The sequence below is a fragment of the Diorhabda sublineata genome, chromosome X (genome assembly GCF_026230105.1).
Source record: "Diorhabda sublineata isolate icDioSubl1.1 chromosome X, icDioSubl1.1, whole genome shotgun sequence".
Lineage (NCBI taxonomy): Eukaryota > Metazoa > Arthropoda > Insecta > Coleoptera > Chrysomelidae > Diorhabda > Diorhabda sublineata.
In genome coordinates this window covers 2,723,170-2,735,516 of record NC_079485.1, presented here as the reverse complement: position 1 = coordinate 2,735,516, position 12,347 = coordinate 2,723,170, and the positions used below count along the sequence as shown (strand labels likewise).

Below are 12,347 nucleotides of genomic sequence, written 5' to 3'. Positions count from 1 at the left end.
AAAGAATATACTAGACACAATTTTAGCCCTGATTCGACTCATTCGATTATAAAAACAGAAATATTCAGTACTTTACGAGGATTTGAACAAGAAAATATACGAAATAGTTCAAAAACACCATCCTATTTTTCCTTCTACTTACCAGAAACTTCACTCGCATCTTTCTTTCATAATTAAATCAACTGGTCATTAGACATCCTTGCTTCTATATTTTTTTAGTTTCGTCGTATTACAATTTATTTATATTCCATACTTGTTCAATGTTCTCAGCCATTCCTATAAAAAAAATTATAAATGTTATAAAAAACCCATGAGACAACATAAATGAAGAATTCTAAGCCTCAACTTAATATAAGTGCATTACTAAAAGCATATCTTGGTCTAAGCATTACCTACTTTGATGCCTCTCTTCAGCATATTAAACGAAATATATCACATTGTTCTATTGGCGATAATGAAAGTGAACGATACAGTAAAAATTCTAAATATAACAGAATTACAAATCATAATTAACTTATATCCTGTCGATCCTTTTTTGGAAGAAATAAAAATTATCACCTCACCATTGATACAAAATTTTAAGGTCAAATTCGCTGTCCGACACTAAAAAGTAGGAGATTCGCCCTATTACTATTTGTGGGACACAGCAATAGCAAATACATCGAGTACAAACTGTGAGGAAATATATTTTATCTCTCAAACAAGACCCTCGAACTATTATGTGTATCCATAAAAATTTAGTTTAAACATGTAACAATTTATTTAGAAGTTTTATCACCTTGTATGACTCGAGGCAATTTTCTCCTCAACAATTGGTTATGAGGGTGCCTAGAATTACTTTTTAAACGTCGTCCATGCCAGCCTTTAAAATTGTCATTATTAATAGGGATGTGACAAGTTGTCAAAAAAATATTTCCAGAATCCTGTCAAAGCAATTAATGTTGGTGCCCTTATATTAACTTATTAAAACGTCGAATTCGCTGCCGATTTTTTTTATACACGTGTCAATAAAGATCTTATCAAAGAACAAAATATGCAAGACCAACAAGAAGGAGAATCAAGACCCAGAATTGATAAAAAATGCATTCCAAAGAATGAAATTCCAAAATATGGTATCTATGAGTACAACGAGCCTCATGAAAATATTGGACCTAGTTCCAGTAACAAATTTTATTTAAATACCGAGGCACAGAAAGAACCATGGAAATTACAGGAAGATGACACACTTTTCAAGGTATATACAGACTCTGACCAGCACTATGCACATTCACCCATGATCAATGAAACTGATGGAAGCAAATCACCAATAAAAAGGTGCCACTATCAAAAAAAGAAATCTGTAACGTTTAGAAAAAATGTCTACATAGATGACACTGGACTAAAAAGCATATATTCTGATGACAGGAAAGTAAAAACAGTTTATTCTGAATTTAACATGAGCAGTTCTGATCATTCACAAACAGATATTTACAACGACATGGAAGAATTGGCATCACAAATGGCGAATTTGGTTTTAGACGATCCAGCTGAAGATAATATCATACCAACTGGAAGCCATTCTGATGAATTAGAAAGACAAGGCTTGGAAGAATATATTTGTTCTTCAAGATATGGGGCAGAAGCCTGTTGAAGAATATGAAAATAATTCAGAAAACAGCAGACATTCAAAATTTCAAGTGGTTCATGTATTTATTCAAAATTTCTAGTATTGCATATATAAAAAAGACAATGCAAATATATTATCATAATTAATATGTATTCTGATGGAAATTATCTTAATAAATTAATTGTCTCATTCTCAGTTAGTGTTTCGGTTCTTTTCTTCAATGTTCAAATTTTTGGAGGTAGACAAAATCTATAAATTTCATAGTTATATTTCTTATTATTCAAGCTTCTTAGTATTGAATAATGGAACTTGCTACCTTCAAAGGGTGACATATATTACATGTATGGATCCAAAAAAGGCGAGCTGGCTAAAGCGCGAGTATACAAATGCAAAGGGGGTGAAGCACACTTCCTTCTCCTATAAAAGCTTCTATTATGCAGACTGAGCTTGTGGCTATACCTTATACCCAGTAGTGTACGAAGACAGTGTAGCGGAACTAATGGCATTGCAAAGCATGACCACTGAATCAAAACTAATTCTAGAATCGTAAAAGGCACTTAATGAGCTGGCTAGGGAAAGAGCGTTAGAGGTGCTTTGTATGGATAGAGAGGCTATGAAAGTTCCGACTAAATTACTATACAATATCGGCCTTGCCACTGATCTGGCTTGCCATTCTGTGAAATAGAGAAGGAAACTACAATACACATATTCTGCAATTGTCAAACTCATATTAACATAAGGAGGACGATCTTGAGATTGGACTTACTGGAAGAACCTTGCTTTAAAGCCGGCAACATCCAGGGACTTTACTATTTTTTTGGAGAGCCTCCATGGGGTTGAGCAAGGACGACAAAGCAGAGGCAAAGGGAATTTCCTGATAATTCGTACCGATTCTTAGTCTTACTATATTTCTTAGAAACAAGTTCTCTCCTGTTTTCTGGGAAAATGAAACTTGTAGTTTTATATAACCAGAGGTTGGTTATATTTTCTTATGGAAATATCTAAAAATTTGGTTTGGAAAACAATTACTTTCAAACTTAAGGTAAGTATTCTATGAAATAGAGAAACAACATTCCTCATGGCATATAGACAGCAAAGTTATTGTTATTTTTACATATATTTTTGGTCCAATGTACCCTTTTGTTCAGAAACTTTAAATAAAAAAAAGAACCTATTAGTGCTACTTTTTGAGTCGTGTAATTATATACACTTACCAGCAGAGGTCCTGTGGAACAACGCGTTTTTAGGAGAGAGGACATATCCGAGCATTGCTAGTAATTATTGTTTGATGAAGTACGGCTTTTCGAGTGGATATAGTGAGAAATTGACTGGTCATGACCGTGAGCTCTATCTGAAGAAAGTTCAGGAGTGTGGTAGTGACCCGTTTGAGCTGCGGTACGAAGATACAGAGGAAGATAAGGCCCAGTGGCCACGCGTGATCGACTTAGACAGACTAGAGTACCTAGTTTTCTGCACGAATTTTACAACCAAAGAAGCTATGAAGAAATACAAAAGTTTAGAAGCTTACAATTTCCTCACCTCTAACCTTGTATTTCCTCCTCAAATGAAGATGCTGCCAGGGAAACGTGTGATAGTTCTTGAAAAGGTTTGTATTCCACTTATTGTGCATGCGGCACCATAGTGTTCTTATTTGCTATTTTTCGTTTGGAATCAGGATTTAACTCTCTTAAATCATTTTATGTGTATCCCTATATCATTCCATTCGATAAAACAATATTCAACTGAATAGTGTTTCTTTCTTTCTGCTTGATTTCAATTTCCCTGCTGAAATTAATGTCTTGCGTCCTTATGAGTAATTGAGATTTTTTTCAGATATTTAGGTATCAAACTAATTAATTCAGGGTCTCAGATCATCTTTGACATTACGATATTTCCTGTCTTTTACGAAGTCTTGCTCATTATTTCCTGTGCGAAATTTAGTAAGACTAAGAATCGGTACGAATTATCTGGAAATTCCCTTTGCCTCTCCTTTGTCGTCCTTGCTCAACCCCATGGAGGCTCTCCAAAAAAATTGTAAAGTCCCTGGATGTTGCCGGCTTTAAAGCAAGGTTCTTCCAGTAAGTCCAATCTCAAGATCGTCCTCCTTATGTTAATGAGAGTTTGACTATTGCAGAATATGTGTATTGTAGTTTGTATTGTATTTCAGAGAATGGCAAGCCAGATCAGTGGCGAGGCCGATATTGTATAGTAATTTCGTCGGAACTTTCATAGCCTATCTATCCATACAAAGCACCTCTAACGCTCTTTCCCTAGCCAGCTCATTAAGTGCCTTTTACGATTCTAGAATTAGTTTTGATTCAGTGAATCTCAATCTCATAAAGTGTATTGAAGTAAATGGTGGGCATTTTGAGCAGAATCATCATATTTTGAGGTCTAGAATCTACAGTTCAGAGATTGGACATTCTTAATGAATCACCCTGTATTCATTCAAATGTAATTCAACGATATGAAGTAAAATAATCATAATAATTGGTAAAAACGCAGCTGCAATATTTACTTCCCTAACTCACTCTAGATGTTAGTCACTGCCTTGTGACCCTCTTAGTTACAACAAATTATCACTTTCTTTCCTAATTACGTCTAACTAAGTCCTTCAAAACTCAAAACTACGTTAGTTGTTTAATATAACATCTTATCAATATCTTTTTCCTTTATACAGATATATTTTTATTATCACAAATAGATAATCCATCAATATTTACATTTGCTCTGTATCCGAAGATCTATTATATGGTGATGGAATTGTAGTTGATTCATTTTTTGTTTTCATCTTGATTTATTCAAATTACAGATTTACCATATGCCGAGCCGTCCCAGGGTAAAAACAGAACAGTGGCCTCGAGAAAAACCTAGAAATTAATTTTATTATTTGAAATAGGAAACTATGTAAAATTACTGCAGATTGGTCAATATAGTTTTTCATAACTTTATTAATTTCTACAGTTCTACAAAAGTTTACAAATTTTTCTCTAGGCCATTTTTGTTAAAAAATCATTTTTTTTATCGAAGCCGTACAATCGTTCATTTCGAATAATCATTGGTATATACCTTTATAGTACAGTAGTGAACATGCTACACTGTCTCGACACTTCTCTGGTTATCCTTTAGAGTATTACATAAATGTTAGCGGGATAATAGAACTACCAATAAAATACTGAAACAGAAAAGGGCTACTGAAAGTTTCCCTAGCAATTTAGAACTGTATAGAATTTTTTTAAAATTTTTTATATATTGCGATGATAATATTTTTTTTAATTTGTTTGAGTTGAGAATTTTCAACCTTATTAAAGTATTTTTTGGCATCTTCTGAACAAGCCCTTATAATGATGACATAAAATTTATTAATTGAAGTATTTTGACAGTCTAACTTGACACAAAACTATTTTCAAAAACTGTCGAGTAATGGATATTCGTGAACGCCTCAAATTAGCTTATGAAAATGTTAAGTTCGCTGCAGATAACACCCGGAGTCGAGATTCTGGGTATCAAAAAGCCAACATGAATATCCTTCAGCAAGAAAAAGGTATGCAAGAACAAAAAAATGCAGAATCAAGCCCTACAACTGCCAAAGATTACATCCCAAACAGTAAACTTGCAAAATATGGTAATGATGAACACAAAGAAGCTAGAGAATCACCTTATAGTGAACCAGGTACAAGTACCAAATATGATTTCTGTGCCGAAAAGGAAAAAGAGCCATGGATGTTACAGGAAGCTGACACACTTTTCAAGTTATATACAGATTCTGACCAGCGCTTAGTTGATAATAAAGAACAAAAAAGGTTTGATTACATAAAATCTTTTGAATCACCCTTCTTGAGATGCAAATCTTGGCATGAACATGTACTTAAGCTTCAAATAACAAGCGACAGTGTGAAAAGATTGTGGAACGCCGAGTCATTGGGGTCAAGAAAGAATCTTCAGTATCTTGCAGATAATCCGCGAGAGAAACGTGTTAATGTTTCACAATATATGGATGGTAATCCAAAAGAAAATTGTTCCAAGTGGATTAAATATGAAGATAACAAACATAATACTACACATATGAATGCATTACACACTTATATCAAACCTGATGTTGAAAGACGTGAAAAAGCAGAATATCAACAGAATAATCCATTATACTCGGCAGTTTTAGAAGGTTTAGCTTCAAATAAATTTAGTACAGTAGTAGAAAAACGAGAAACTATATTGGAAAGAAACGTTTCATCTACAAGTGAAACTATTATGGAAAAATTGGGGACCATTGATAATATTGGAAGAAAAACAGTGTATTATGGAAAAACCGAAAAAGATCAAATGTTATTTGCTAATTCCAATACAAACAGTCCACTGCTAAAAAAAATAATAACTGTATTGAGTAGAAACGTTTTGCCTCATAGTGAAAATATAATGAAAAAATTTGGAACTATCAATACTATTGGAAAGAGAACATTATATTCTGGGGAAATGGAAAAAGACCAACCGTTAGTTACTGAAGCAAATACACCTAGTCCACTGGTAGAAAAACGAGTTACTACATCAAAACGCAACATTCCATCTACAAATGAGAATACTATGGAGAAACTAGGGACCGTTATGAGCACTGGAACAGTAGATTATGAGAAAACCAAAAGTATGCCAAGGCCGCTAGTGGAAAAACGGATAACTTTTTTTAAAAAATACATCCCCTTTACTAGTGAGAACTTAATGGGAAAATTCGTAATGATTAGTGACATTGTAAAAAGAATATTAGATTCTAAAAAAACAGAAAAAGGTCAAGTGATAGTTATTGGTAGGAGTATTACTAATCCACTGGTAGAAAAACGAATAATTAGATTTAAAAGAAATATTTCATCTACAAGTGAAAGTGTAACGGAAAATTTGGAGACCTCTAATATTGGAAAGAGAACATTAGATTCAAAACTGTTAGTTGACGATACATATACAACCAATCCAATGGAAGGTAAGCGAATAAATAAGTTGGGAAGAAATGCAATGGAAAAATTGGAGGCTATTATTAACACCGAAAAAAATGAAGATCACTTGTTAGTTGCTGATATTAATACAACCAGTCCAATGGAAGAGAATCGATTATCTATTTTGAAAACAAACGTTTCGTCTACCAATAAGACGAATGACATACTCACATTGAAGAAATTGAGAATAGTTAAAAGCCCTGACAATGGAAGAGTTGAAGAGGGAACTGAAAAAAAAGATCAATTGCCAGTTCCTGATACAAATATAGCCAGTACAAGTGAAGAAAAACAAACAGCTTTATTGAAGAAAGATGATTTGTCTCCTAATGAGAATGCAGTGAAAAAATTTGAGACTATTGATTACATGGGAAAAATATCTGCAGTTCCTAGGAAAACTGAAAAAGAACAATTGTTAATTGCCAATACCAATACAATCAACCCACTAGTACAAAAAGAAATAACTATATTTAATGGAAACGTTTCTTCTCATAGTGACAATATGATGGAAAACTCGGAAACCATTAATAATATTGAAACAAAACCAAGAGAAAACGAGAAAACTGAAAACGATCAAGTATTGTTAGTTGCTTATACCAATACAACTACTCCAGAGGAAGAAAAAAAAATTACTATATTGAAGAGAAACGTTTTATCAACAAATATCACAAATGAAATAGACACATTGGAAAAATTGGGAATTATTAATAATCCTAGGAAAAGAATAGTAGAAAATGAGCAAATTGAGAAAGATAAATTGCTAGTTGCTGATATGAATACGACCGATCTATTTGTAGAAGAACAAATATCTATATTGAAGGAAGATGAGTTTTCCCCTAGCGAAATTGTAATGGAAAAATTGGAGACTATTGATTACATTGGAAAAACATATGCAGACCTTAGCGAAACTGAAAAAGAGCAATTGTTAGTCACTGATAGGAATAGAAACGACCAACTAATCGAAAAAAGAACGAATACAGTTAATAAGAACGTTTCTTCTCCTAGTAAGAATGGAATTGAAAATTTGGAAGTCAATAATATTGAAACAATATCAGTAGAAAATGAAAAAAATGAAAATGATACAAATATAACCAGCCCACTGGAAGAAAACAAAATAACAATATTGAAGAGAAACGTTTCGTTTCTAAATAACACAAATGAAATACTCACATTGGAGAAGTTAGGTATAATTAATACTAATGGAAAAAGACAAATAGATCCTGAGAAAAACGAAAAAGATCAATTGTTATTTGCTGATATAAGTACATCCAATGCATCAGAAAAAGATCAATTATTAGTGGAGGATACAAATACAACTAAGCCGCTGGTAGAAAAACGAATAAATGTATCTATTGGAAGTGAAAATTCAAACAAGCTGGGAACTCTTAATAAAAATGAAAGATCGATAGATTTTGAAGAAGCTGGTAGGTCTACAATTGAAAATTTTGTGGAAAAATTCGAGGCTATTAGGGACACTGGAAAAAGAACAGTGAATTTTGAGGAAACCAAAACAGATCAAGTGTTCGTTGCAGATAGTTCTACCAGTCTGAATATTATCGAAAAATTAGGAGCTATTGGAGACATAGAAGAAAGAAATATAGACTATGAGGAAACTGAAAATAATCCATTTTTAATTACTGATTCGAATACAACAAATGATAATTTTATGGAGAAATTGGGAATTATTGGAGAATCGGGGAAAAGAAGAGTAGATTCTGAAGAAACTAAAAAAGATGAATGGTTCGTTATTGAATATCCCGAAGACACGCTAGACCTCAATTCTGAACAGGCACCAACTACCGCACACAATGAAATAATGGATTTCAGTTCAAGTTCTGAAAGTGAAATAATGAAGCAAGTAAAGGCTGCGTCTGACAATAAATATTCAAATGATACTCCAACTGACGAGCAATATCAGTCTTTTTACATGTTTGTGCAAAACTCTTTTGAAGAAACCTTTCGACCATATTATAAACCAATAGTCCACCAAAGTGAGCCTCAACAAAATATTGATACTTCTTCGCATGTTGGTTTTCCTCCTAATAATCGTCCAGTGAAACGTCAAAAAAAGAGACCTTTTTCATTAAAAAGTAACCTCAATCTAACTGAATTGATACACAAAATTTATAATGAAATGAATATACCTAACACAAGCATGGATGATAATTCGCAAAATGATATTAACAAAGACATGGAGGAATTGGCGACGCAAATGGCAAATTTAGTTTTGGACGATCCAGCTGAAGAGAATATGGTGCCAATAACTGGAAGCCATCCCAGTCAATTGGAAATTCAAGCCTCAGAACAATGTACTAGTTGTAATGAGAATATTCAAGATTTAGAGCAACAAGCTGCCGAAAAATATGAAAATAATTCGAAAACTTCCTAGATCCTCAGAATATTTAGTTCGAGGTTTCTTTTTACAAAATTAAAGTATTATATATACGGGTTCTACATAATAACTCTTGTATTTTTCACATAAAAAAATATGTACATTATACAAAAATATTGACTTAATTGTTATATATTTATATGTTGTTAAAAATTATTTGTGAATATATCTTAATATTTATAATAGTTGATCTGTGTTTTGATATAGTATTTTGATTGAAATAAGCTAAAAATTTCACTCACAATTATGATGGATACGGTAACTTTTGTTTCAGTCCTAAGATAATATTCAATATTAAAAAAAATGGAAATATTTTGGAAATAATTCTTTAACCTATATTTTACTAAAAGTACCTTTGGGAAATGGAAGTCTCTAAACAAGATTAGTCAGCAAATTGTATAAAAATGTTTTTAGTTTTTCGATAGCTAGCCAGATATAGCTCTATTCGTAATATATTTCAAATACGTTCCAATCCAAAACAACAATACAATTTATATAGACATTTAGAGAAGAAAAATAGTTCAAAGAAATAGGGGAGTTACGAACTTACACCATCTGCAATCATTTTAATAACATTGTTCAATAATTACATGACATCTTTATAGACTTTTCAGTTCAAATGTTAAGACATATATTCAAATTCAAATTCCAACAAAACTGTTTTTCAACCATCTTCAACAATATTGAAAATTCATAATAAATTGGGTGCTTGTAAACAAATATTATATATCAATAGAAAACAAAATATTGATTAAAGCTGTAATCATTTTGATATCACTCTATGGTATCGAACTATGGGACTGTACCAGCAAGTCAAGCTTATATTTAATACATGAAGCACAATCGCATCATGACCTTCAAATCGCAACAATCCAAAAGTCAATAAAAAAACCAAAATCATATTGAAAGTTGGAAGGAAAGAGATAACTGTAGTTGTATTAATAAGAAAAATATTTTGAAATCCCTCAAGTTTAGTAGATGAACTGATAGTAAATGTTATAAAATTAAATCATGTAACGGGTGGCTTTTGAGTTATATTAAAGTATTATGGATGTGATAAGTTGCCCATTACAACTAAGACTAGATTATGTTTTGGCCATTTGATGGTAAGTAAAAAACTGACGAGGGATACAGCATTCTCTTTATGTTCTAAAAGATGTGGTAAAATGTATTGTGATGTTGTCAATAGCTCAATATTTATTATAAAAAACCGAACAGAAATAATAAAAGTCCTATGGCAAAAGCTTGCGTTCTAGAATCTAAGATAATATAGAATTTTATAGCTGCAAAATAATATTGTTAAGAAATACTGTTATAGTCTGATAGATAGAAATAATGGAATTTATAAATTGACATGCAGTGGTGTGAAATACACTATATTTAAAATTAAAAAGACTACAACTCCATAACTATTACCTAAAACATTCTTTTCCTTGTAAACCTCGTTAACTTCCCTCGATTTCCTTTCAGTTACAATAAATAAAACTGAAGTATAAATTAGTTGTTAAAATTTTTTCCTCATACTTTTCATGTATGCAAGTCTACTTTCGATATTACAGATAGATTATCCCTCAATAGGAAACCATTGTCGTCTATTCTGTACTTCTTTATTCTTGTGTCATCCTGATTTCTTTCTATTCCAGAATTACAGCATGCAGCATTAACCCTGTTAAAAAATAATAAAGTTCAGAAAATATATGATGAAATAAACGAGGAATCATTACATTGTACACAGTGTTACTAAAAAGTGTACACTACAAGTCATTCCTAAAAATGTATTCCACGAAAACATGAAATTTGTTGTTCGTAGAGAGGAATTCTTTACTTCATGATGCTTGTTGATTTTTGGAAACAGCTCAGAGATTTCTATCGATCATGAATGTATATTATACAACTAGATCATTTGTATAGAATACTGGTAATTTATTATTATAATATTCAATTCATTGCTTATCAAGACAATATAAAAAGTGGATATGAAATTTGGTAAATTTACCTCTTATTTGCAAATATCTTTTCTTATTATTATCCCATTTATTCGATCTAGACAATACTGGTGGCCAGTAAGCTGTAGGAAATGTTTCTGCAAAAAAAAAAGAAAGTACAGAGCATTAATGCAGAAGACTTCTAACAAAATAAGTAATGTATCTTTATAATAAGCCAAAATAAACGCAAAAAGTAGTGACAAATAAAGCTAAGTGGCTAAAATGTTTTACTACAAAACAGGTAGTAGAAGAGAGCATAAAAATAACATACCCCACAATATTATTTATATACATGTTTGGCTGGTTACAATAATCAACTAACAACTAAGCTTTTCATTTCCTAGGTGGAATTCCAAGGAGTAGGCAGATTGAGGCCTTGGAATCAACGAACAAAGGGGTGATTCGTAGGCAGGTTGAGATCACAGAATCGGATCACTTCTTACAATGAACGAATAACCACCCTATCCCCACCCTTTTGCAATGTATAACAATAATAAAATTTTAATTAAAATAATTGAGATTTGTGGTGGCTATGAGTTGTATAATTTTTACAAGAATTTATGTTGTAAAATTGTAAATATCTGACTCGTGAATATAGTATAATACTTCACTCTTAACAATAATTTGATTTGGTAATCACTAAATAATAAAGACCCTGTAGAGTCTTGTATCAAGTGATAAACATTAATCATTACACTATCAATCATATATACAATAATGGAACTATTGTATAAGTTAAAAATACCTTTTTCTAGTGTCTATTCCACTATATAGAATTATATTATAGTTTATATTGCCTTTTATACACTATATACTAACTTATAAACAAGTCATTCATGTTGACATTTTATGTGACACTTTTGTCCAACTATAATTTTTAAAGTCTTTATTTGAGACATATTTGAAAGAGATTTATCATTGTTTTTACATTATGGATGCCTCCCAGTCGACCTCTAAGGTACGTAGAAGACCATTAAGTGCAATCTATGTGCCATACACTGAATTATGTCCCCATGTGGACTCTTTACCTCGACGATCTGTGAGACCTGCAAGAAGATGTCAAACTGCACATGGATCCAAACAAGATACCACCGCCCCTTCCACAAGTTCTATTACCACTGAACCTACAAATGGAACTTCTTCAAAAAAGAACAAAAATCCTTCTAAAATTTTGTTAAATATGCTGAAGGATAGCGTCCCCGAATCCATTGATGAGTATGAACATTTATTAAAATATATTTCCAATGAAAATTCCTCCAAAACTAAATCGGATGACGCAAGTACATCGAAGGTAGATAGTCAACAATCTCTTCGAGATCCTATTAAAATTTTGTTGAATATGCTGAAGGATAGCGACCCCGAATCCATCGATGAGTATGAACATTTAT

General features: G+C 32.0%; 1 protein-coding gene and 1 long non-coding RNA gene across 2 annotated transcripts in view; one reads left to right on the top strand and one right to left on the bottom strand.

Moving 5' to 3' along the window:
• The window catches only part of LOC130451624 (zwei Ig domain protein zig-8-like), a 491,142-nt gene that overhangs the window by 362,502 nt on the left and 116,293 nt on the right, over positions 1-12,347 (top strand). The gene's annotated exons all lie outside the window — the stretch shown is intronic.
• LOC130451625 (uncharacterized) overlaps positions 1-12,347 on the bottom strand; it is a 53,647-nt gene that overhangs the window by 31,915 nt on the left and 9,385 nt on the right. Inside the window, exons 6-8 of the long non-coding RNA XR_008910765.1 lie at positions 10,971-11,057; positions 10,391-10,640; positions 143-276 (exon numbers count right to left, since the gene is read on the bottom strand). This is a non-coding gene — a long non-coding RNA (uncharacterized LOC130451625). The remainder of the gene's footprint in view (positions 1-142; positions 277-10,390; positions 10,641-10,970; positions 11,058-12,347) is intronic.